The sequence below is a fragment of the Euprymna scolopes genome, chromosome 22, assembly GCF_053919585.1.
Source record: "Euprymna scolopes isolate OS-2025 chromosome 22, ASM5391958v1, whole genome shotgun sequence".
In the NCBI taxonomy this organism is placed as follows: Eukaryota; Metazoa; Mollusca; class Cephalopoda; order Sepiida; family Sepiolidae; genus Euprymna; species Euprymna scolopes.
The window spans coordinates 112,843,253-112,870,757 of record NC_136503.1 but is presented as its reverse complement, the minus strand read 5'-3'; the positions used below and the strand labels follow the sequence as shown (position 1 = coordinate 112,870,757).

The 27,505-nt window shown below is 35.4% G+C and overlaps 1 long non-coding RNA gene and 1 pseudogene across 4 annotated transcripts in view; one reads left to right on the top strand and one right to left on the bottom strand.

Annotated features, from left to right (window-relative positions):
- LOC145243654 (uncharacterized) overlaps window positions 1-27,505 on the top strand; it is a 455,606-nt gene that overhangs the window by 48,124 nt on the left and 379,977 nt on the right. The window lies entirely within an intron of this gene.
- On the bottom strand, window positions 643-855 carry LOC145244187 (U2 spliceosomal RNA; annotated as a pseudogene).

The window sequence follows — 27,505 nt, the reverse complement described above, 5'->3', positions numbered from 1 at the left end:
CTTTGCTAGTCATAGCTAGTCATAGCTTGCAGCATCTGCCGGAACAGATGGTATTTATTTGCTCCCCCACTGAGCAAATTAGGCACAAGGCCGTTTTTAATGTGAGGTAAAAACCAGCTCCCCTAAAAGTAGTCAAAAAGGGGGCACTCTGGTTACCAAAAATAATAATTGTCCCAGTATAGAGGGTTTCCCCTCCATTGACTGGTACAAATTATCTTAAGTGCAGCATCTGTCGGAACAGATGGTATTTATTTGCTCCCCCACCGAGCAAATTAGGCACAAGGCCGATTTTTAATGTGAGGAGTGAAGGGAGGGGGAAGGGAAAAGGGGACCAGCTCCCGAGAGGTGGGAAATGGGAGCTGGTTAAAGGTCAGGCATGTGAGGTTGCCCCCACATCTGGTCTTTGCTAGTCATAGCTTGCAGTATCTGCCGGAACAGATGGTATTTATTTGCTCCCCCACTGAGCAAATTAGGCACAAGGCCGTTTTTAATGTGAGGTAAAAACCAGCTCCCCTAAAAGTAGGCAAAAAGGGGGCACTCTGGTTACCAAAAATAATAATTGTCCCAGTATAGATGGTTTCCCCTCCATTGACTGGTACAAATTATCTTAAGTGCAGTATCTGCCGGAACAGATGGTATTTATTTGCTCCCCCACAGAGCAAATTAGGCACAAGGCCGTTTTTAATGTGAGGTAAAAACCAGCTCCCCTAAAAGGGGTCACTCTGGTTACCAAAAATAATAATTGTCCCAGTATAGAGGGTCTCCCCTCCATTGACTGGTACAAACCATCTTAAGTGCAGTATCTGCCGGAACAGATACTACACTTTGATCTTGGCCAAAAGGCCAAGATCAAAAAAATTCGTTGAGAATATAGGTTGAGAGTTACACACTCACTCACTCACTCACTCACTCACTCACTCACTCACACACACACACACACACACACACACACACACACACACACACACTCACTCACTCTCACTTTTATAGATATATAGATAGATGTGAGACGCTTTGTCGAGCAGTCTAATTTGCTTATGCTTAAAATAGAATTGTCATCGTTGAATGTGCAGATTGAATGGACGAATCCTAATGTCTTCTCTTGTATTCTCATTAATTAGTTGTTGTTGTTGTTATAATCGTTATTGTTTCTAATTCTGCTGTGATCTTCTGCTCTTTTCATTATTCGATGTGACTTGTTAGAAGAAAAGGATTAAGGAGGGATTAAGTCGAGCTCTTTTCTTTCTTTTTCTTTCTTTTTTTTTCAATCGTGAAAAAAAAAAATCGCACCAATTCAAGAATCATTTTGTAGCAGTTGGTTTATTTTGAGAAATGCTGTATTTTCAAAGTGAATGAATTTAAAAATGGATAAACATTCGAATAATGTATTCAGGATTTTTTTTTTTTTTTCTGCATTTTTTTTTTTTCTTCAACATAAAATTTTATGTATATTTGCGAATAATGCAACGGTTAGAAGCTCCGACTGTCATATGGGCAGTCGGGTTTCGATGCTCTTTGTGTAAACAAATTGAGCTTAGGTATTTGGACGATGTCAAAACATCGTTAATTCACTACCCGCATAGTAGTAGCCGAATAGCGCAATGGTTAGAAGCTCCGACTGTCATATGGGTGGGCGGTTTTCGATCCTGTCTTTAGGTAGTTGCTTGTCAAGCAACACTGATGAGCGGTGAAACAGCGAACCAGTACTGTATGTGGATGACAATATATATATATATATATATATATATATATTTGTATTCTATCTCTTTATTCTATTATTCACTAGCCTGAGTGCCCGGGTGTTTAGAGGTGTGTTGAGCAAAAAAAAAAAAAAGTAGTAGTAGATAGGCAGGCTCGAACCCGTATCTAAAAGGAGGAAAAGAATGTGAAAAAAAAAATGTGACGTCCTTGCCATTGCGTCCATCGCCAAACTGGAAGTGGCAAAGGTTTAAATAAAGCCTAATCAATTGAAAAGAGAGAATGACTTTGGAAAATATTGTCGAAAAAGCGACCCCTCCTTGTAGAAAAGTGCCCAGTCGAGGGTGAAGGAATTAATGTTTTAGCCTTAAAGAGAAGAACAAGTAGTAAAGATATTCTCCTCAATAAGTTTGTTTGCATAAATAAAATGCACAATTCAGCAAAATTAATTTATTTTAAAGCATGAAAATGTTCAACCTCTGATTTTGATGAAAAATTACTATGAAGATTCAAAATGATGCTGAGCTTGAAAATTCAAGCAAAGTTTTATCATTTTAAGATTACAAACAAAAAATGCGCCTGAAATGTACTTATGACAACCATAGAGAGGATACTGATGAAAATTATGGAAATAAAGCAACAGATATTTTGCATTGGTCGAATTAATATTCTTAACTTTGTTATTCGCACAACGTTTCAGCCGATGTGTTTTCTAACCTTGATGAAATAAACTTATCCAAGAATTTATGGTAATGTACTTTCAGAATATATTTTCTTGGCCAGCCTTATTTATCCTCTTTGATCAAGGAATATATCTTCAGTTCCGTTGTACAGCTTCCTCCCTTTGTTTCATTCTTCCATATTGTCATCTTTTCCCCATATTATATTGTCTCCATATGATATTGTCTCCATATTCTTCATATTCCCTATTCTTTATAATTCCAAATTTCTCAAGTTCCTAGTACAGCTTAAATTCATATGCATTAGTTCAAACCCCTCCCCCCTCTGGATACTCCCCCTACCCATTGCCATCACATTCTATATACCAGATTCCTTAATATTCCCCAATTATCCCCCTAGCTAGATGTTGCATTGAACTATTTGCAGCTTAGCCCTTAGCTCCTCTTCTGATGAGAAGCATTAGGCTTCGAAATACACAGGTATAAAGAGCATATAATACCTCCCCCAATTGATGTCTTTTCCTTATTACATCGGCAAAAAAAAAAAAATATATATATACCAACATATAGATGTGTTTTATCTATAATTCTATTATATATATATTCTTATGAGTGTCTATCTTAACTTTTTGGAAACTGAAACTTGTCTGTACCCATAACTTATATCAGATAAGATCTGGTTTTTGCTTTAAGGTATTTTTAAGCTAACTTAGTTATTGAAAAGTCTCAAAATATTACACTATTATTCCTGTTTGAGTGTCCGTACATGAATACAAATGGCAATATGGAAATATGTGTAAATTCTTATAATTTGCCCCTGGTTTGGTTACATTTTATTTATTTTTTTTTATTACATTTTCACACACCCCAAACAAGGCACAGTGCCACTTTGATGTAGGGGACTACTATCAGAGACATAAGCTACAGGGGTACTATGTGGGGAGTTGGGCAGCAAGATGTCGGTTTAGGTTACACTTGAACTTCTGCATGTCAGTACAGTTGGAGAAGCAGGAACTCGAAAGGGAATTCCAAAGTCCAGCGATTCTGGGGAAGAAACTACTGGAGTAGAAGGCTCTCTAACAACTAGGGATCTCAACTGTGAAGGGGTGGGATTTTGCTGTTTGTCGGGTTTGTCGGGAGTATTTACGTCGAGGGGGTACAAGTGCTTGCAGTTCGTCAGAGCATTCACCATTAAAGTACTTGTAGAACAGGCAGAGGGATGCTACACTTCGTCGATGGGACAGAGACTGAAGCTTAGATGACAGTTCCGGACCTATCAGGTTGGCGACTCTATTTTGAACTCCGTCTAGGAGTGAGAGACTAGTAGCAGATGCACCAGCCCAAATATGACAACAATACTTCATACATGGGCGAATGGTGGCCTTATAGAGGTACAGGATACTTTCGGGCATCAGTAGTTTCTAGCACGGTAGAGAGAACCTACCTTTTTCGCAATGGTCCTGGCAATGCTCTGCCTCCAGGATGTACTAATTCTTATCAAACTAATGAAAGACTACTTCCACATTCTGGTTAGTGTTTATGCAGGTCAGATGGAGCTTCCTGGTACCAAGGAAGAAAGATGTATTTTCTTCTGCCTCTGCCCACTAGACAACTGAGTAAGGTACATGAACAGTAAGTTGATAACAATTGATATCTTGACTAGAAAATATACGACTCAAGTAAATACTTTTCGCAGCCAAACTTCAACTCCTTCTCTTCACTAACTTTCAGCAATATACACCCAACTGTGCAGGTCACTCAAATACTTGTATTGTTAAATATGGAAAAGTATGAGAAGGCTATAGCAATGCAGGGAATCGGGTGTTGAAGTGATGTAACGTATGAACAAAAAATAAGCAAACAAACTAATGTTTTATAGAGTTTAATTTTTTTTTTTATCTTTGTATATTTATTTATTTTCCAAGACAATCACAAATACAAATCAGTAAATATGGACGTACTGTTTGGAATAACTGGAATCGTGGATGTCTTTTAATATTTTGAGAATATCATCTCTTTTTCAAAAAGAAAGAAACCAAAGAATGTCGTAAAAAAATGGAAAATATACGATTGTATTTGTGATTGTTTTGGAAAATAAATAGATTTATGAATATAAAAAAAACTTTACAAGACCTTCGTTCGTTCACCAATTTTTGTTCATACGTCACATCAACACCCGTTTCCTTGCATTGCTATAGCCTTCTTATACTTTGTCATATTTATTTACCAGCAATGCTTTAAGCAAACTACCTTTCCCTTTTACTTATATTTCTGTTTATATAAAGATTTTGTTTTTCTTTCATTTGACAATTCTTATTAAAAAAATATTACATCCCATGATGAAGACTATGCCTATATAGCTGTGTCACTTGAATAGATGTTCTTTAATTGGATGAAGAAACAAAAAAAGCAGATTAAGCACCTGACCATCTGCTGCAAGAACTACAACAATACCCTGCTGCGTATTTTCTATTGTTTGAAAGTTATCATGAGTGGAACCAGCAGTGCTGCTACTAATCAGGAAGATTAAGAAATTGGTCTTGCAGCAGACATACATCTGAGATGAGTTTTACAACCAATCACTTAACAGATTAGTTCAAAATGTGTGCAGTGCCATCAATTCTGCAGTGTCTCTATACAATAGACGTGTACAATAAAAATAACAATCTAAGCTCATATCTTCTGTAAAAACTGAATAAATAATATCTATTATTAATATAGGTTTGGTTATCACTATCGACCAAGGAAAACGTCTATCAGGTATATGCATGCAGTGTGATCATGTACGGAAGTGAAACCTAACTAGTGAGGGTTGAGGACCCCAGAGGAAGCTTGATCTGAGTAATATATGGAGAGTTGTGCAGAACAGGAGACTTTGATGGTATGGTCATGTTGAAAAAAATGGATGAGAGTTCTTGAGTATGGCAGTTGAGGTATCAGGCCCAGTTAACTTGAAAATGTGGGATGAAGTGATAGAAATGGATTTGAGAGAAAGATGAATAAAGACCTGGCAAGAGATAAGTTAGTATAGAAATCAATTGTAAAAACCATCCAACACAAGCCAGCATGTAAAACTAACGTTAAACTGAATATGATGATCATTATCATATGAATCCAAAGATTCTGTTGCTAGCATCGGTTTCCCAGATATTTTTCTAGTCAGAATTCTTTTCTCAAAAGATATCTAGGCTTATGGGAGGGACCACATGAAGGTTGCCAACATCTTAAGTGAAAGTAATTTTGTGGAACGAACTGGATTCAAACTTCGGACATCCAGGCTGTAAGTCTGTGTTGTCAACTACTAGATCACTATCACTTTCCAATACGATAATATTGAACTACTAAGTATATTATCTTTTAATGCTTGATTTGAAAAAACTGTGGTGTAGTATCTACTCTGTTGTGAATTACCTTTTCTATTTAAAAATTTTTTTTTTTTCCATTTTGAGAGACTGTAATAATGGTATACTAACAATATGTGACCTAATCACATACAGCATAAACGTGACACACTGATTCCTGTTAGATTACCAAAGTTAAGCGATGATAAGCCTGTTCAGTACTAAAATGTGTGACCATTAAAAAATACCAGGTGCTGTATGTAATCTCTGCTTATCTCGGCATTGTTCCAAGTTATTCTTGATTTTTTTCCTTATCACTGGAATCGAGCAGTGCTGATTCAGAAGAGATCTTGTTGAGGACTGTACAACCCTTGCTTCACAATTAAAAATACAAGCACTCTTAAGGAGTATCCACTCTCTCCAGACTGAACAGAGGTCATGAGACCATGCAAGTTCTTGTCACATAAATGGATTTGTTAAGATAAAGTCTCTTTCTGGTATCTGTATTTTAGTCTATTTTGCAAGATTTTTCTAAAGATAGTTCTTAAACATTTCATTTTTAAAACATTGAGTTTCCTCCCATGCTCTGCCAGAAAAAAAAATTATTCAATTTCTAAAAATAACTTTTAGTCAACTGATTTACCAATAAAAATGGTTGGCCAAAAACAATAAATAAAATAAATAAATAAATGATGCAAGAACTAATGTATATAAAAATGTCTTAATTGAATGAAAGTGGGATGACTTATGACTGTAAAGTAAAAAAACAGCCCCTTCATCACTCTTCTGAAATATCACTAAGCAAAATGAAAATACCAATAGGATTAAATATGTCATCGATAAAAAAAATGGAAATTAAATTTTAAAAGAAAATAGGTCAATATTTTCCATAAATAAAAAAAGAATTAGGTATATACAATATATAGGTAGCTATTAAGTATTTATATATGAACACTTTGGACGATTTTACTTGATATATGGGATTAAACATTTAGAAAATTGAGCAATTCATTTATTTTTATATAAAAATATGGCACTAAATCGATAAGATACACATTTTGTGTGTGTGTGTGTGTGTGTGTGTGTGTGTGTGTGTGTGTGTGTGTGTGTGTGTGTGTGTGTGTGTGTGTGTGTGTGTGTGTGTGTGTAAACTAGCAGGAAGACCTGACATTGCTCAGGATCCAATGTTCCACGCTATATTTTTATTGTCATCAAAATCTGTGAAATTGCCCATTTTTCAATAAAATCGATTGATTGCTTGCTCTAGTTAGGGACCCATTACAGTTCTAGGAGAGGAGGCTTCACATGCCTTTCTACAGTGACCTAGTCCAACGTTGCACTGTAGAGAACTTACTGTTGAATTTATAAAAATATTGTTATATAATGGCTTGAATTAAAGTTTAAAATGAAAGTAGCAATCAATTGGGTCAATTGTGTTCTAAACAAACATTTATTTGGAATGCACTCCTGTTTTATCAAAGAACCTACTGTTCATTTTTATATGTCGGACCTATCTGCTTGTGCAGTTATAAAACTTCTCAAATGGATTCGTAATGTTAGGATTGTTCAAAATCGGACTGCTCCTTCTTTAATCGGATTTTTTGATTGATTAACAATTTTCGATACTTATCAGACGCATTCATATAAAGAGAGATGCAAAATCTATCTAAGAACTCTCTCAGACGTATAAAGTATATTTAAATTTCATAAAAACCGGCCTAGCCATTTCGGAGTTCATACTGAACTCACTCACACTCACGTGCATAAAGTGCCTTTTATATATATATATATACTAGCCTGGGTGCTTGGCGTTGTCCGGGTGTTTAGAGGTGTGTTGAGCAAAAAAAAAAAAAAGTGGTAGTGGGCAGGCAGGCTCAGACCTGTACCATGAAGGAGGAAAAGAACGTTAAAAAACAAAAAGTGACGTCTTTGCTGCTGCACGCACGGCAAAACCGGAAGTGACGAATGTTTAAATTAAAGCTAGTTAATCGAAAAGAGGGGATAGCTTTTGAAAATATCGGTGAAAAAAGCAGCCCGTCTCTGTAGAAAAATGCCCTGTTGAGGATGAAGGAATGTTTTTAGACAATTTTTCGATATTTTTGATCTGAAGGGTCGAGCTTCAAAACAATACTGATCTCGTTAAAATCCATTGCCTCTGTCGAAAGGTTTAGGCAGACATACAAACATACATACATTTAAAGACAGGTGAGATTTATGTTATAGATAAGTAAATAGATATATAAACGCATACGTTGTTCTTATTGTATTAACTTGAAATAAGGTATTTTGACCATTAGCACGAGAAGTGTGCCTATTTTTCAAATTTATTTAGATAAGATTTATTTAATTGCAGAAATTAATTTTTATCTAACTGAGATGAACTCAAATCGGTTTGAACAATTTGTGACTAATCTTTTCTAATCCCATTTAATCCAGTGCTTTGTGAAAATCAAGTTGGATTTGATGGATTATCTACTTGCGAAACACTGATCCCTTATGTCTCGCTTCTAAATTGCAATCAAAAGGGGCAATTATCGGTTTAAAAGATGAGTAACTAAAATTTGACCAGATCAGTTCTGACCACTTGATCCTGAAATTACAATTGTCACAAACGGTAAAAGTCTGCTTGATTCATGACATCCGATTTTTATTTATTTTACTCATATTCATCCCCCAAACAAAGCCTATTACCACTTGGACACGTAAAGGGTTACTATTTAGGATCATGTCTGACAGCGGACCATGGGGAGTTGAATAGTAAGATGTCTCTTTCATATTCCATTTAACCTTCTGGAGGTTAGTACAGTCAGAGAAGCAGGAAACAGGGAGGGAGTTCCAAAGTTTAGCAATCCGAGGGAAGTAACTATTAAAGAAGGCTTTCCAACATCTAGGGATTTCAACAGTGAAGGGGCAGGATTTTGCTGTTTGTCAGGTTAGTCGGGAGAATGTACTTCTGAGGGGGCAAAAAGACTGAGTTCATCAGAGCACATTCCATAAATGTACTTGTAAATCCATCCATCCAGTGAGGCCGTAGCTGAGATTGAACTCCCTACATGAGTTTATAGTGTAATTCATATCTTGTTGGTAGCTGAATACTTGATGCTTCGCCAGGGCGATCAGGGGTATTTTTTTTATTGTGACTTCATCACTAGATGGGTTGCCTACCACGGCTTAAGAGAGGCCCATCTACCCTCGAGAGAAGGATAGACTGTGCCAGTTTCTCAACCTGATATTTTACCTCACAATACATACAGCGCCTTGCCTTCCCAAATGGTCACCCATCTGGTACTGGGCAGGCTCAACACTGCTTAACTTCGGTGATCTGGCGAGAACCGGTGTGTCAACGTGATTGTGCCATATATAATGTATATATGTACTTGTGAAACAGGCGCAAGGATAGGGACGATTTGTAATACTTTTTCAGGGAGCATTTTCTTATGGCCACTGTTGTTTGATTTTTAAATTGTAAAAGTATTTAGCAGGTGTAAATAAAAAATAAATAATTCACATTAAGTTAGAGTATAGCTACAATAATGAAAAATTACATTGGAAGTTAGTAGTTGTAGAATATTGTGTCAAACAGGAAGTAGTTAGGCGCTAGTAGTGGATAAGCTGAGCCCCCCCCCCCCGCATTTGACAGAGATAGGGAGAGAAAGAAGGGTCGTGTTTTGGGCAGTTGTTCCCGTTCACCTGTGAGAAGTGGCTGGCAGGTATTATGTATGTATACTGAAAAAAATGAACACCAGTGAAGCATGCATGGTCCACCGTGAGTGCACACACAGTGAATGAGACATAAAAAAAAAAAATGACTAAGTTCATCATCCCCCCACCTCCCATTTAGCCCCCCCCAAAAAAGTGAGGATAAGTGTTAAAAAGATGTTATTAATCTCGCTATACTATATTGCTACATTCATGGTAGGTGCTCCACTGACCTTTAATCCTTTGTCCTCCACCTCTGGAAAACATTCACAGCAAGAACTTCCTCTCTCTGTGTACCAAAGACCAAGCAGAACGTTCGACAAAGTTTCTTTCCGAGACTGTTTTATCTATGAAACAAAATGCAAGAAGGTACTCCCAAGCTGACTTCAGTATCGTTGTCTTCAAGTCTTATGTAAACAAATACTTACTGAGCCTTCCTCCTAATGAACAATTCTAAAAATGTTTTTTTGCATAATCCACTATATATAAGAACTGGATTTTCTTTTGATGAAGTGACCGCATTTGTTTTGACATAGAAATTACAATAGGATGAATGTGAATAGTGGAAGTCCAAGAGTTCATTCGTTTTCACACGAAAATAAAACTAAATTTTAAAACCGAACATTTTTAAAATAATGGATCAAATTATGAAATATTATTGCTTTGCTCATATGCTAGCGTTAATATTAACCTGAAATCAATCCTAGAAAATATCACTTGGCATTATTTCAAAATATTTATTGCATAAAACCATATATATATATATATATATATATATATATATATATATATATATATATATATATAAATAGTTTTATTTATGTGTGTGTGTATTTTGTTTTGTTTTCTCTTGAAATTTTCTTTAATGGTTTGTTTTAACTATAGGAGAAAGACAAAAACAAAACAAACCCTCAACAATTAGTAATGCCACTAGGTTCGGCGTTATTCAAATGTTATATAATTATTAAATATTTTTATATCTACAGATATCATCAGTGTCGGAAGTAATCATCACTGCTGGTCTGAAGATTTAAACCCAATTTCAAAAATCACTCAACTTCATAGGCTAGTATTCTACCTTGAGGCCACTAGCAATTAACACAAGAATTGACGGAAATTGAATAAATGTTAAGTCACTGCGCATAAACAATCAGTTTAATCAGTGACTGAAAGTCGGAATAATGCATTTGCGCTGAAGTTGACCACTTTCCGTTAATTCTCTAAACATAAATTTATTATAAACTGTTTTAAAAAGTTATATATATATATGTGGATATATTAAAATTTGAAAACCAGAAAATGCTAAGGAAAATTTTATTAAATGATATAATTTTTTTTTGTCTGAGACTTTCGGTGTTAACAGTTAAAGACTTGCTTTGAATGTTCTTTTTTTTTTTCGTTTTTTCCCATTTTAGATGTTAAAGTCATTGAAATTAAGCCCTCGTGGAGTGGAGAAAAAACGTTTGTTCTTATTGACGATGGTAGTCGGTCTGATTTAATGTGTACATTACGCTGGTTGACGCAAATTTTAAATAGAAGACTTGTCACATCTTAGAAATTTCATAGATAAATTAAAATTGTTTGAAAACCACAAAATACCAAGGAAAATTTTATTAAATGATAATTTTTTTTTTTTTTTTTGTCTGAGACTATATATGGATTTATTTATTTATTTATAAGGATTGGTTTCTTCTGTGGAAAACAATCATTTATTAAGTCACCTCATGAGGACTTCTGGTTTTAACCGACCATTTGTCCTGAACATGTCCAATGTTGCGACCATGTAAATTTGTTTATATTAATAAAAACATATCTTGCTCTCCTTTTACTGAGCACTCTTATTAATCTCGTTAGATTCATTAGTTATCACTCTTGAATACATTTAAACTAGTGTGTGTGCATATATATATATATATATATATATATATATATTAGTGGCCTGGTAAGGCCACAGAGGAGACAAACGAAGCAGCAAAACTGAATCTTACTTGCCAGGACACTATATATATATATATATATATATATATATATATATATATATATATATATATATATATATACAGATGTAGGCAAATTTGGGCATATTTTATTAGTTTGAAAATATAGGTTCTTTTTTTTTTTACCATTTGTAATGAAATTTTAACCATAGAAGAGTATTATCTTCAAAAAGCCTGCAAATTTTTATGTAGTTTCGTCCCATAGAATCAAAGGTATGAGTATTTCAATATTCAATTTGGCTACGAGTATAGATATATTCATAGATATAGATATACCACTTTTTTTGCCAATTTTGTAAGTTCGAAATTTCGGCGACTATTGATCAGAATTTAACAAATGAAAGCTCGTTGGAAAGGTAATGATCTGAATTGTGTAACGGGCTATGTGACATTTCCCCATAAGGTTGCACATTAAGGGGACCATCGATCATCCAGAGCCTATTTATGGCACATTTTTACAGCCATAAAATGTTTCAATCATAGTCATTTGTTTTCCTAGTTTTGCACATGAATTACAAAATCTGATATTTTCCCCAAAACCCTTGGAGTTCAAAACTTGCTGCTATGGTTTAAAGTGATCTCAAATAACAGCAAGAGGAGACTTGATTCCAAATATTTCTCATGTTATGTCTCCCCTCTTTGGTTTTCATACATAAAGTAAATTTCAGTGTATAAGGATTATTTAATACTGGAGATATTCATAATCGTACCCTATTTCCAAAAGAGGTGAGATATAACATATGAGAAATATTTGGAATCAAGTCTCCCATTGCTGTTATTTCAGATCATTTGAAACCATAGCAGCAAGTTTTTGTCTCCCCCTCCATCAAAGCAAAGGGTTTGGGGGAAGAGTGTGTGTGTGTGTGTGTGTGTGTGTGTGTGTGTGTGTGTGTGTGTGTGTGTGTGTGTGTGTGTGTGTGTTAAAAAGCAAAGGCGCAAAACAGCTGCTTGTATACCTAATTTACATAACTGCTTTTTAAACGCTTTATAATTGTTTATTCAGTTGAAATATTATTCAGTTGTAATTTGATTAACCTATTTCCCTATATCTATGTAATTATAAAACTCAAATGACCTTGTAACGAGTGATGTAACCCACTTTCCGGTTTACAACATCCAGTTGTGCATGCGTGCATAAACATTAACCCATAACAACGTAAACAAACACAAATCGCTTCTTTTGCAGATTTTGACCTGTGCACTGAAATATTAACGTTATTATTTCAAAATTATTATTTAACATGGGAAGAGTGGGGGTGTTTTGCAACTATTCTTTATTACAACTATACTGTTGCTATTTTCTTACAACTAAACAACTTTAACCCGTTGACAAACATAAGAACAATTGTAGTAAAGCCAAGACTACTACTACTACTACTCTCTATCCTTCACTTTTCCTTCCTTCCTTTTTTTTTTATTTTTTGTTTACATTTCTAGATAAAAAATAGTTGTGTGAGAACGGTGAATTTGTTGACACATTTACTAATCTGTTTCAATATTAGTTTTTATTTTATTTATTTAGGTTTTCTTTTATTGCTTCAGGTTTTATTTTTTTTGTAGATTTTAAGTTTCTATAACTTGGTTGAAGGATTCCAATATGGGTTTTCCATTCTTATATTTATCATCGGTAGGTTCATGTGCGTTTTTGCTGCTAAATGACTTTCGTCTGCGTTCGATTCGTAGGAAAATCATGTTTAATTTTTGATTTTTGAGCGATTATTCAGAAAAATAAGTAACTTTACACGAATAGGGAGGATTTTTTTTTCATGTTTGAGTGATCCGTCCGTGATTTTTCATTTTAGTATACTTTTAAAGAAATGTTTCTGTTATGTAAAAAAAAAAAACTATTTTCTTTACGTCACAAGTGTCACGCTCATACATGAATTCCATAGCTAATGACCCAGCGGGTCACGGGTAGTCTAGTATATACAAGTTAGAAAAGTATTTCATCTAAGGCATGAAAATTGTTAAACAAAATGTTTTTACTATAGGCTTTAAAAATAAAGGTACAAGATTCAATTTGAAATTTATTTATCTTCAAAGTGCACTTTTATACATTTTACAAAGTAAGGTATAAAAATTTAATTTAAATTGAATCAAAAAATTACCTTGGATTTTTATGTAATGTACATTCTGTTGCACTTTAAAAAAAAAATCGTTGAAAATTTTATATCTATATCATTAATTGCTAGATGAAAGATAATGTATTTTATTGAATTTAGGAATGTTTCTGTCTAGCTCAGGAATCTGTAGTAAATTGTGAACAGAAACCTTTATTTAATCCATGAAGGTAGCATGCTTTCGTTCCGTCAGCCATGACATAAGTTTTAAGTAATTCGTGATTGTAATCTGAGTATTGCCCACATTGAGGATTGAACCTTCAACCTGCGGAAGAGTGTAACTTACAACTGAATTGTACGAAGTACTTTATTCACTATCTATATTAAAAAATACAGTTCAACAATGCATCTATCAGATGATAAACATGAAACGTTCATCTTGAAAAATAACAACGATCATGATTGTTTATTTTTAGGGTTCCCTAGAGTTAATGTGAACCACAGGAGGATCAGTCAGAAAGATAAGATTATTCTTACTCGGTAATCGCGTAGTCTTGGTTCATCACCCAACCATGTCCGTTCTGATCTATTTATTGAACGCCTACCTTGTCATCTCAGTACAAATAGAATGATAGAAGTGTGTGACTAGTGTTTATTTTATTTCTTTTGTAAAGCTGCTCCAGTGTAGCTAAAACGTTTCATAGTTTGAATGTGCAAATAAGATTGAAAAAAAAAAAAAAAAAAATTATAACCGAGGCTCTTCTCGTGATTATATTGAATTTTAAACTTACCATCCCCACTCCGAACATTTTTGGGGCAATTATATAAACTAGTGAGATCTGTGGAAATTCCACAGCGGCATCTTTCATATGTAATATATTGGTACTGGGTATTCTCTGGATGTTCAGCATGAAAGGAGACCCGCAATATTATTGTAGCTCTTTTGTTAAAACTGCAAAAGTATTTATCTAAGTAATCTGGTTAATGTAGTGTCAGGATATTACGGTTTATCTCTAATAACCTTACAGGGGTTTGTGACATATTCCCATTGTATGGACGTCCGACGCCAACGGAAACCCCACGACATCATTATACCATGTTTAGACAGAACAGATACTACCCTTGTCTTCTAGCCAGAAGACCAAGAAGGTATATTTTAGTTTCACGTACGGCCCAGTGCGTCTTCGGTGATCGGGAAATCCTATTTATTAAAAAGGAGGATAGGTGATAACATGCCATGAACATTAAATTAACGTATCTATATACTTATTTAATGTTTGTGGTATGGCATAACCTTCTATCCTCCTGATTAATAAATAGGATCTCCCGATTGAATAATTTATAATCTGGAAACTGTGACGTATGTTAAAGGTAGTATCTATATGTAGAAGATTGATGTCAGACAACATAATGCCATTAAAAAAATTGTATAGGTGATTAAATGCTTTTGTTTTGTTTTTTTTTTTGTATAGGTAATTCAATGTTTTTTTTTGTTTGTTTTTTGTTTTCACAATATTATTAAATGAGGACTTTAAAATCGGTGTATTGTTACGTAGTGATAGGGAATAAAAACGTTTTAGTATTTATTTACTCCCTGGAAAACCTCATCAGTTTACCCTGTATTTAAGAATTCAGGTGATAAGTCATCTCCCTCTCAGTACAGACCAATAAGTCTCCTGTGTGTTATGAGTAAGTTGCTGGAATCCATATTAAATAGAGAAATAGTCAACCACCTCAGCAGGAATAACCTTCTTAGTGACACACAATATGGTTTCCGCTCTGCAAGATCTACCGCAGATGTGCTGACGGTTATATCCCACAGGATTAGTGAATCTCTTGACAAAGGCTTCCTTTCTAGGGCAATTGCTCTTGACATATCAAAGGCCTTCGACAAGGTATGGCATAAGGGCCTACTTCACAAGATTTCCAGCTACGGTATAACTGGAAATGTTTTCTCAATCATTAAATCATTTCTCTCCGATAGGTTCATAAGGGTAGTGGTAGATGGACAAAAATCGGAGGCCTGCAATATAAATGCTGGAGTCCCTCAGGGGTCAATCCTGGGCCCAACTCTCTTCCTGATCTACATCAATGACCTCCCTAAACACATACTTAAATCATTCGTTGACATCTATGCTGATGACACGACCATCTACGGCAACACATCAAAGGCTGTAAATGACAAAGTTCTCTTTGATTCTCTCTCCTCTGATCTCTAGCGCGTGGTTCAGTGGGGGAAGACGTGGCTGGTTACCTTTAATGCATCTAAAACCAAACTCCTATCCTTACATCATCAACGCTCTGATCCCCATCTGGCATCAATCGGGATGGATGGCTCTCATCTGGGAGAGGCCCCGTGTTTTGACAAGCTTCTGGGTTTGACCTTTACTCCTGATCTGAAATGGAACACATACATCGTCTGTTGCCAAGGTCGCTGGAAAGATGGTGGGATACTTCTACCGCTCCAGAAGATATCTCACTACTGATGCAATTCTCTATCTATATAAAAGCCAAATACGTCCAAGGATGGAATACTGCTGTCATATCTGGGCAGGAGCTGCTAAAAACAGCCTATCCTGCCTTGATAGAGTACAAAATAGACTTTGTGGCTTAGTAGGGGATGCCCTTTTCTCTACCCTGCAACCTCTCTCCCACAGAAGAGACGTTGCGAGCCTATCCTTGTTTTATCGTTATTTCCATGGCAGGTGCTCGTCTGAACTCCAATCTCTGGTCCCCCCTCACTAATCTTTCACGAAAAACACCCGTCTAGCTGTGAAAAATTTCCTCCACTCTTTATCTGTGCCTAAATCAAAACGTGGATTCCATGAACAAAGCTTCTTTCTTAGAACTGCACGCCTGTGGAACTCTGTTCCATCTGCCTGCTTCCCACCTGACTACAACTTGGATGTGTTCAAGTCCAACGTTAACAAATTCCTAATGAACCGCCCCCTTTAGTAAACACTTCATCAAATCTCCACACTAATGTACTGTATTTGCAATAACCCTTATCCCTGAGTGGCTTCCGGGCCTTAATAAGTGGTGACCACCGTGTAAAAAAAAAAAAAAAAAAAAAAATTTTCGTCAAAAACAGAAAATGGTTGAATCAAACGTACGAAAACCTAAAACGAGAACCATGAATACTGAAACGAAGTAAAGTTTTGTATTGAATTATAAAATAAACTATTTACAAAATTTTTTGATTTCCCAAGTTGTGTTATCTTAATAATAATAAAAAAAAGTAATTGTAAAAGTATTCATTTCCCAATTTTTTTTTTTTTTTTTTAATAATGGAAGTGCTTGTTTCGTTTCAGTATAATTCCGTTCTGTTTGTACAGAGGGCAATACTTCCGGTCTATTCGCCTTTATTTTCTAAACGTTCGACTCTTGTAGCATATTTACAAATATTCCGTTCGACTCTGTTCTTGTGGCATATTTACAAGTTTTCCTTCCAAATACGTGCATAATCTATATCTATACAGTTGAGTTTTGTATTTTTTTTTTTTTTTTTCACTTTGACATTAAAGCCAATTTCAGGTGCATCTTGTCTGATTCTGGAAAATACTGTACGGAATTTCGAATTAATCAACATGGGGGTGGAGTAGTTTGCTTACGTTTGGTTAGCCGTGGTCGGGTAGGGTTCTTAAATAGTTTTATTCTTAGTATCACTCGTACTTAGGATTGAACCTTCAACCTCCAAAAGATTGTCACTTAGAACTAAGTAATTATTAGCACTTATATCCATCACGCCACGGATCTACATAATACAAATTAAAAATCTTCATTTTAAAAAAGATTAAAACAAAGTATTTCTGTAAAGAATTTCGAATGTTTTAATGTTTCATAGTTTTATGTGCAAATAAAATAATGAGGTTGTTTGCTCAGCAACCGAGAAGGCTAACATGCTTGCCAGTCAGTTTGCCTCCAACTCCACACTGCACCCTGCTAACCATCCCCTCCCTGACTTTCCTTTGCAGACAGACGCCACACTAGACGATCTGAAAATCACTCTGCTCAGATGCATGCTATCATAAAAAATCTTGACACTGCAAAAGCATGTGGACCTGATCCCATCCCGGCTGTGCTATTAAAAAATTGCTCCGCCAAAGTAGCTTCAGTTCTCTCCAAACTTTACAACAAATGCCTTAATGAATCTTGCTTTCCTGCCTGCTGGAAAACTGCTTCTGTGGTACCAGTTTTCAAGAATTCTGGTGAAAGAACTGACCCATTAAATTATCGCCCCATTAGCCTCCTCCCACTTTTCGCTAAAATATTTGAGACCATAATTTACCAAGCTCTAGTCCATCATCTTACAGATGCTAAACTTCTGACTGACCAACAATATGGATTTAAGCAAGCCCGTTCCACAGCAGACATCCTAACTGTAATCTCTGAACGTATATACCAGTCACTAGATAGCGGGGGAGGGTAGAGGGTATCTAAGGCTTTTGACAGGGTATGGCATGAAGGTTTTCTCAGGAAAATCAGATCATACGGTATCACTGGAAGAATACTTAACATAATAAAATCCTTCTTAGATAAGAGAAAAATCCAGGTTGTCCTCGACGGTCGTACATCTAAACAATATGATATAAATGCGAGAGTTCCTCAGGGGTCTATCCTTGGACCTCTATCGTTCCTAATATTTATTAATGACCTCCCCGACAAAATTGTATATATGGATATAAGAGAGCCTTCTACTCCAGTAGTTTCTTCCCCAGAACCGCTAGACTTTGGAATTCCCTTTCAGGTCCCTGCTTCCCCAACTGTACTGACATGCAGAAGTTCAAGTGTAACATAAACCGACATCTTGCTGCCCAACTCCCTACATAGTACCCCTGTAGCTTATGTCCCTGATAGTAGACCTCTACATCAAAGTGGCAACGTGCCTTGTTTGAAGTGAAAATGTAATAAAAAATAAATAAAATAAAATTTAAAAAAATTAAAAAAAATAAAATTTAAAAAAATAAAAATAAAAAAATAGCGTTCGATCTGAATTATGACCGAAGCTCATTTCATGTATTATGTTGAACTTGGGATTTCTCACCAACCCTCTAAACATTTTGTTGCCATTTTTTTTACAGAAGTTTTCAGTTATACTCAAAATTATCTGCTGTTTTTCGACTTCCGGTTTCTGCTGTCCATTTGGCTGGATAATTAATCATGGTCAAGCGAACAAGAAAGCCATTCTTAACATAGGGTAGGAGGGGAAATGGCTTTCATGTTATCAGAAAGGCAGATAATCATTAATCAGAAGGGGCCATATCTTGCTTGTCACCGTTGTCACGTCTGTAGTGCAGAAACCGGAAGTCAAAAAGGGTACACAATGTTGACAATAACCAATATTTTTTTCCAGTTTATGTGATGAGGAAATAAAGTTCAAGATTATCGAACAAAACAAAACTAATACCGTATATTTCGGCGTATAAGGCGACCGTCAGATAAGACGCGGTACAAAATTGAAGTAAATTTTAATAAATTTATCATCTATCGTTTGTATAAGACGACTGCTAAGTCAAGAAACCATGTTTGTTTAGCCTAGGCTAGAGATTGCAATACCCAGTATCTTATGAAATATTTGTTTTTAAAGATGATTTTTTTTAAACTTTAAAGGTCGTCTTATACACCGAAATATACGGCAATTAAAAAGAATCTTCTTTAGATGTCTCATTTGCATGCTTATTCATTAAAATAGCCTTACTTTATTAGTGGAATTTTTAAGATCCTCACAGATTTCTCAGGGTAATTGTCTCCCTTGCTCCTTGCATGGCTTGATTAAAAAGTATATCCAATCGTTGCTCAGTGTCTCTTTGGCTTGTTATTTACGTATTGTGAATTTACTTTGCTATGATATCTACACTTTGCAATGTGAAGTGTAGATCATATAGCTATCATCATATTAGATGAGCGAGGAGAACACAGATATTTTAATCTATACTTAACAGAATAAAAAACGGATAAAAAAAAACGAATATTTAGCAAGTGTTACCAAAGGCAAGATAAGTTACTTGTCTACCTATCTGGATGAGTTGTGTTTTAACACATTCACACACTTAGTGACATTTATTGGATGCGTTTCTACCAGTATTTTTAATTTTCGAGTTTTGAGCGATTATCAAGTGTCCGCATTCAATACTATGGCAGCCATTTTTTGGTTCTAATTGAACAAAGTGGACACAGCTTATTTTGATTAATAAAAATACGCTTTAAAATATGTTAAAATACAAATAAACTTGTCCATAAGAGTAAATTATCTTGCCTTTGGTAACATTTTTTCATTGCATATTTGTTCTTTGACCTCGTTTTTATTTTGTTAACTACAACTAACAATAGTCGAAACCACTTCTACTTGGTTTTGAAAGAATATGTTGTTAACAAGCTTAGAATCTTTACCCCAATCTCAATCCATAACCCTAAAAGAGGGCATTGCATTTCGGTTAATTATTTAACGAGTCATTAAAATTATTTAACGAGAAATTAAAAATCAAGTATTATTTTTCATTAATTTATTTATTGCGGACTATTATCCTCATCTTATGTTTCAGCCAACTATTCCTCTGAGAATTCAGTTAGGAGATTCGGAGTTCCTATCCTTCAACGCCACCTGACGGTTCCAGGTGAGAATTGTCTGAAGATAGTAGTTTCAATCCTACCCAAAGCCGGCCAGAGGCTTACTTAGCCAAAACGTAGTGAGACAACAACTATGGATGGCAGTAATTGCTGAGAATGCATTTTGAAGATTCATAGTTTCTATCCCATCGCGGTTACTACCTTACGAAGGCCAGAGGAATAGTTGGCCGAAACGTCGTGAAACAACATCTAAAAAAGATGAGGATAATAGTCTGCAATAAATAAATTAATAAATAATACTCATCTCAATAATGAATTCCAATTCAAATAATATATATTATTGTTCACTTGTGCAGCTGTTGTGTTATCTAATAAAGGGCATTGTGTGTGATCGTCTAGTCAGAGTTAACGTTGTGAGATCATCTAGTTGTCCTGTCTATTTGTTCATATGCCGTTGTGTGTATGTGGTACATGTATTTTTCAACATACCTTCGCACGTCGTCGATGTTGGTCCATCTGGAATCATCTCGTCTTGGAGGGAGACTGGTACTTGTTTTTGGGGACGAAGATTCAATCACTCCAAGACAAGGAATTAGTTTTATGGTTTATTTCACTTTCCAGATGTCTCGGAGAAGGATGGAAAGTGAATCTCTGGCTTGCGTGGTACACGTCAGCCCCCTCCCCCCGCCAGTGAAAGGTAGGAGACGTCTGAAGCCGTCTGTCGTATTCTAAGCCCAAACAAAATCTCAACGATTCAGCTAACCTGATCACGTGACTCGCACGGAATCCGATCAGCTGATCCTGACTTCCGGTCAACGTGTCTCAATATAATTTACACACCTCCCTCTCTCTCGATCCATTCTCTTACACATCTATATCCAGAAGTTAACATGAATGAATGCACTTGTTCTTGGTTTGCATTCCCAGGCATTACCGCTTTCTTTGGAAGAGTGGTTAGTTTAGTGCTGATTGTAGGAGATGACTGTATCGGGAGAATATCGATGGGTTCATCATCTAGTATTTTTGTACCTGATTAATGCCTCTCCCTAACCCTAACCCTAACCCTAACCCTAACCTCCCTAACCCTAACCCGAACTGGTTTTCCCTCTGTTTTGACCTTGTATATAACATTCTGCTGCAGTGGGAAGCCAATAAATATAAACCGAATTTGTGATTTCAGCATCATATTCGTTTTTACGTTTATTCTACATGCTGGCACGTGTTGAACGACTTTTAGGAACTGGCCATGTCTTTATTTATCCCTCTTTCTCTCAAGTCCATCCTTAACAATTCCTCCCATGTCTGCCTCGGCATTCTCCTGCCAACTGACCCTACTAGCTCAACTATTTTCCACCTATTAACCCAAGCACTCTTATCCATTCTTTCAATGGTACGAGATCAAAATAGTCTTCTGTTTTGCACGCCTCCATACAGTGTCCAGATTTAATCTTCCTTTCAGGTTAACAAATCAGAGCTTCTCTTTAAGACCCACATTGCATATTCAACATATCATTCTCATATCTTTTCTCTCCATGCAACGCATATCCTCAACCCTCGAGTTTGACTTCTAGATATCATCATGCTGTGCACATGTGCCTGATAGACTCTCCGTCAATAATGCTTTGCTGGTTAGTAATGGCAAAGTTTCGCTGAACTTACTCCATTCATTCCTAATTTTTGCAAGCGCACTAGTATTTTTTAATTTGATAGAAAAATAATTTTTTTATATACTAACTAGCGGGAGAGCTTGGCATTGCCTGGATGTTTAGATGGTGTAGTAAAGAACCCCAAGGATGGGGGGGGGTCAAGACAACAGTAGTAGGGGTGCCTGTTGCCCAGTGTGTGTAGGTGGTGTAGTTAAGAACCCCCCCCCCCCGAGGTGGGGTGTGTAAAAAAAAATAAAAATAAATAAAAATAAAAAAATAAAAGTGGTAGTAGCGGGGAATCAAAACAGTAGGCAGGTGTTAAAAAAAAAATAGTGGTAGTAGGCAGGCAGACTTGAACCCATAACACGAAGGAGAAATAAAAGGTTAAATAAAACATGACGTCTAAGCCGATATCTCCATTGCCCGACCGGAAGTTCTGAACGTTGAAATTAAGCAGAGTCAATCCAATCGATACGATGACTTGTGAAAATGGCGACACAAAAACTGACCCCTGCTTGTCGAAAACTGCCCCGTTGAGAGTGAAGGAATTAATGTTTTTGGCCGATTTTTTATATCTGTTGTCCAAGACGTCGAGCTTCAAAAAGATTCTGATCTCATCAGGGTCCGTCGCGTCTGTTGAAAGTTTTTGACATACATACATACATACATACAGACAGACATACATTCACACAAATCGACGATTGAGATTTAGATTATAGATGAGTTACAGCTTATCAAAGGCCAAAAGCCATTCGAGGATAAGGGTTCACAAGTTTATCAGGTAGATCGTGTGACAACACTTTGAGAAGATTAGAGACGATGGTTGAAACGGATAGAATTTGATTAGGACAGCTCAACAAGAACTTGTTAATATTGGACTTAAAAACAAGGATGTAGTCCGCTGGAAAGCAGCCCCATGGTATTGTGTCCGACAGACAGAAAAAGAAATTTTGTTCATGGAAGCTTTGTTTAGTTTTAACTACATAGTAAAAAAAGAAAATTATTTACAGCGGTTGTAGCTAGATGAGTGTTTTGTTGGGAATGTTTTACGGAGAAGAGGGAGGCAGAGATTGGAGCTCAGTCGAGTACAATTAAAAACAGGCTGGATGACTAAAACAAAATGAATGAATAAACTGAGTGTCCATTGAAAAATTGCTTGCTTTTTGGGTGGTGACAATTACCTATTGATCAGAGCAGACTCAAACTGTCGCCATGCAAAAAGCTTTTCATTATTTCTTAAATAGGCCTTTTTTTCTTTTTCTTTTTTCTTAGTGAATACGCAAAAATAAACATTTAGAATCAAAGGAATTGCTCCTTATCAAATTTTAAGTTGTGGTGTGGTCGATGGCCTTGGTAGAGGCCATTTTGTTAATAATAGCGTGAATTTTGTATAAAAGTTGTGTTTTAGTGAAGGAAGTAAATAAAGGATATATATGCTTGTTTCGTTTCAGTGTAATTCCGTTCCGTTTTTACATGGTCTGTTCGACTTCAGTTTATAAGCATTTGACTCTGTTCTTGTGGCATATTTACACATTTAAAGTGTTTTCCTTCCGATTACATGCATAATTTATATACATATGAAGTTGAGTTTTTTTTTTTATATAATCACGTTGACATAGGTTCATGTCAGACCACCGAAGTTGAGCCTGGCTAGTACAAGATGGGTGGCCATTGTTTCCAGTCGTCCTGAACCTCTACTTGCCACTGGTATTAAGCAACCCGTACAATGGGTATCCATAGTCTGTCAAAATTGAAGGAAGCTACCACTTATATATATATGCAGAGCACACATACATATTAAAAATGGAAGATAGATTAATGAAATATTAAGAGAACTAGCAGGACCCCGGGAAACTCCATGGAATGAAAGATATATTTAATCAAATATATTTCGATAAAGCTGCTATTTTTCTGGATAGTGCAAAAATTAGTTGTTTTTGGACAGAAAAACCAGTAACATGTAACAAATATGAGTTTATTAATATTTCTATGAAAATAATGTCCATTGTATTTTAAATATAGAACTGACACAAATGAGATAAATTGATAAGTACTAATAAATATTCAGAAAGTAATATTGTGCTACATAGTTCAATACAAATAATAAAATCACATTGTAAGAGACAATCTTTAATTTACTTCTTCAATGTTCTTTTTGCCCTGTTTCTTTTGAATGTTCCCTTTTTATGTAACTCTTCCCTGATTTCTTTCTTCAATGAAGAACTGCTACACGTTGAGATGTACTATGAGTTCCTTTCTCATACTGTTACAACAATAATCATTACTGACTCAAGCTTTCTTGCGTTTCTGTCGACGCATCTTTCCTTTGACCCTCCTGGTTTGAAACTAACTTAAGTCTGACTGTTTACCAAACTTCAACTCCCATTGTCTACTCTCTTCTCCTTTAAAAATCTCCATGTGCATTTCTATTTATATCAAGGTATATGTGTTTGGATGGTAATCCCGCCATTAACCGGCCTGCACCTAAAACACACCAACTCACTTCTAGCACACAGGTGTATGCTCTTGCAATCGAAATCACTGAGTCTGATGTGTCACCGGTAAGCCCTTGACCTTTCTGCACCTACCTGACACAAGTAAGTTGGGTTCAACTCAGTACCGCATTAACTGCGTTACTGACACACAACATTATGCTCTGGGTTATTTTACCACAGTACCGATCAAAGAACCTTAGATTACCTTGTCATTTGGATCGTAACATTCCACGATCAGCTTATTACTTTTTTTGTTTCTTTTCTTAACACACTATGTAATCGGGAATAAATTCCAATTTGGAATCATTGAGGGGCGTATCGTAATAGTTGTAAGAAACCTTCTGTTGCAATTAGTAATAGAAAGTTTAGAAGTAGGATCCGTTTACAGTGAGCTGTTCAAAAGAAAAAGAACCGCAGGAAGACAGTGGAAACGGTTCTAGGACAGCTGTATCTCTCAAATAGTTTAGTTTGTATTCTGACTCGTGGGGAAAACCTAGCCCAAAACAGATGTTCCTGATGTACCATAAGCCACAAAGGGTCCATGATTGTTGATTCTGCACTTCATTGAAGAACACAAGAGGAAACATATTTAAAACACACACACACACACACACACAGAGGACCTCTGCTACAGAATTACCCCACAGGTGTCTCACATGTGGGAGATACTTTAGAGCTCGTATCCAACTGACAAGCTATCTGCTGACCCACAGAACAATTGCATAATTAAGGTCGTCTTTGCAAATGATGGACCATCCATTTAACTGCGTGAACAAAAGTGTTAAAAAAAACTGACTTAATTTATTAAGGGAACGTCGTTTTAATCTCTATAGCATTATTAGATGTAAAAAAAAAAAAAAAAAATCCCAAACCTTCAATCTCTTAATTAAATGAGGATTTGCTGAGCATTTTAAAGCCAGTTTACTTGACAGTTTAAAGGTTTTCAAATTCCTTTTAAACGTCAGTGTTAAAAAGTAATTTAATCTCTTCTCGGTTTAATGTCCGTTTAACATGCTGGCATGTGTTGGATGGCTTTTAGAAATTGACTTCCAAACCTATTCATGGTTAGGTCTTTATTTAAACTACATCACATGAAATGCAACAGATTTTCTTTTGAAGTCATTTCTTTAGTTGAGGCCAGATTTTTTTTATAGGCTTGATAACCTTTGGCACCAACCCATTGAGGTGATAAGGAACAGTGCTTTTATTGAGATTATCATATCTAGATTGCGAAGTCGATTTTGTATTCTGTTAAGACGAGAAATTTTCTGAGCAGTACCTCTTCAGTTGTGACAGTACTTAATACAATTGGAAATAGATTTCAATCACGTGACTGATACAAAAGAACAATCTGGATAAAATATTGATTAATATTGATTTCTCTTTTATGTCATTTCATTTTATTATTTAACTGCTTAATCGATTTTTTTTTCATTTTAAATTGGGTTACAGTTATTATTCATAGTTTATTTTTAGTGAAAAACAAATTGCTCAGTATTATTTAACAAACAAACAAAAGACAGGTGATATGTTGCAAACTATTTCTAGTTTGGTGTTAAATATATTTGAAAATTTTCAAAACCAAAAATTTATTAGAATTCACGTGTTATAGTGATCTCCTCTATTATAAAGAGGAACTTCTGTGTCTCCATTGTGTATATTTATTTATAGCAATAAAACAATACACTGCAAAAAATATGCACATATACCAAGCAAAGATTGCAAAATAACAAATTTTTGCATTTTAGCAATATAAAATATAGATTTGTTTCGTTAGGTACAATAATAGAAGTCCGTGTCAGGTAGCAACAACTGGTAAGTGAGTTGACAGTTAAACTGCTAAGTGTTTGTGTTGCAATATTTTTGATTTATGATGGGATAATTATTTATTTTCATTTTAAAAAAATTAAAAAGAAAAATTTGGCAGAAAGCCGAACATGGGGGAAGGGGACGGTCTTTGCTAACTAATCTTACCTAACTAGTTTCTACTTTCACTCGCTTTTACCACAATACCACGTTCATATTATACATCCATCAGGGTATAATTCCTTCAACAATCACCATAAAACATCATACCATGATAAACTATTTAAAGCCTATAAGAAAAAAGGGACGTTTGGGAAATAAAGATTTTATATACAATATAAAAATGAAATATTTACAATGTTAGTTACAGTGAAATAAATTATAACGCGTAATGAAGCTAGAATGTTGGACCCAGTTATTTATTTTTAACTTATATATAATGGTTAAAAGGTCTTTACACATCAAATAAACCTAAACGTAGATTCCATGAACAAAGCTTCTTTCTTAGAACTGCACGCCTTTGGAATTGTCTTCCGTTTTCCTGCTTTCCGGATGAATACAATATGGTTGTGTTCAAGTCTAGCGTAAATAAGTTCTTGATGAGCCGTTCTATATAAGTTATCAAATTTACCAAATTTTCATTACTAATGATTACTATATTGTCCACTGTACACTCTTTAACCCTTATCCTTGAGTGGCCTCTTGGCCTTGATAAGTGGTGATGCCTATGTAAAAAAAAAAAAATAAATAAAATAAAAAAAATAAAAACAATCCTATAGTGCATGAGGGCATGGACTCTTCTCAACTATAAAGTGATAACGCTGGTAACAGTCATTATAGCTTATCCAGAAGTAGTTTCTGACAACCCATTACTTTTGTACTTCATGTATAAATACATACTCTTGTTAACTGGTCTCTGGTGAGTGTTATGTCCGTGAAGGATAAAGAGTAATTTCTGTAGGAAATCTGGAGTCAGAGCTCAATGTAATACAGAGTAAGAATAAAATTTAAAAAGAAATAATTCAGACTAACATTCAAGCAAATTACACATTACTTATTTTATTGCTCTAATGGGGAGATTTCTCGCATGTATCTCTGGGGAATCTCGCCATAAGTGGAATAAAATAATTATTAGCAGCAAGAACGCTTTACTTTCTGTCACAAGACTGAACAGAAGGTTTATTGGGTTAAAAAAAAATTTTTCTTTTTTTTTTTTTTTACAAAGAAGTCCCTAATTATCAAGGCCCGAAGGCCACTCGAGAATAGGGATTAATAAATGTAAGGCCATAGTATAGTAATTGTTAATGGTGTAAATTGGGTATAACTTGATTATTTAAGGGGACAGCTCAGCAAGAACTTATTTACATTGGACTTGAAGGCGATCATATTGTAGTCGGCCAGGAAGCAGACCAGTGGAACAATGTTTCACAGACGGGCAGTTCTAGGAAAGAAGCTTTGTTCATGGAATTCGCGTTTAGATTTAGGCACAGATAGAGTAGGGGAAATTGTTTGTAGT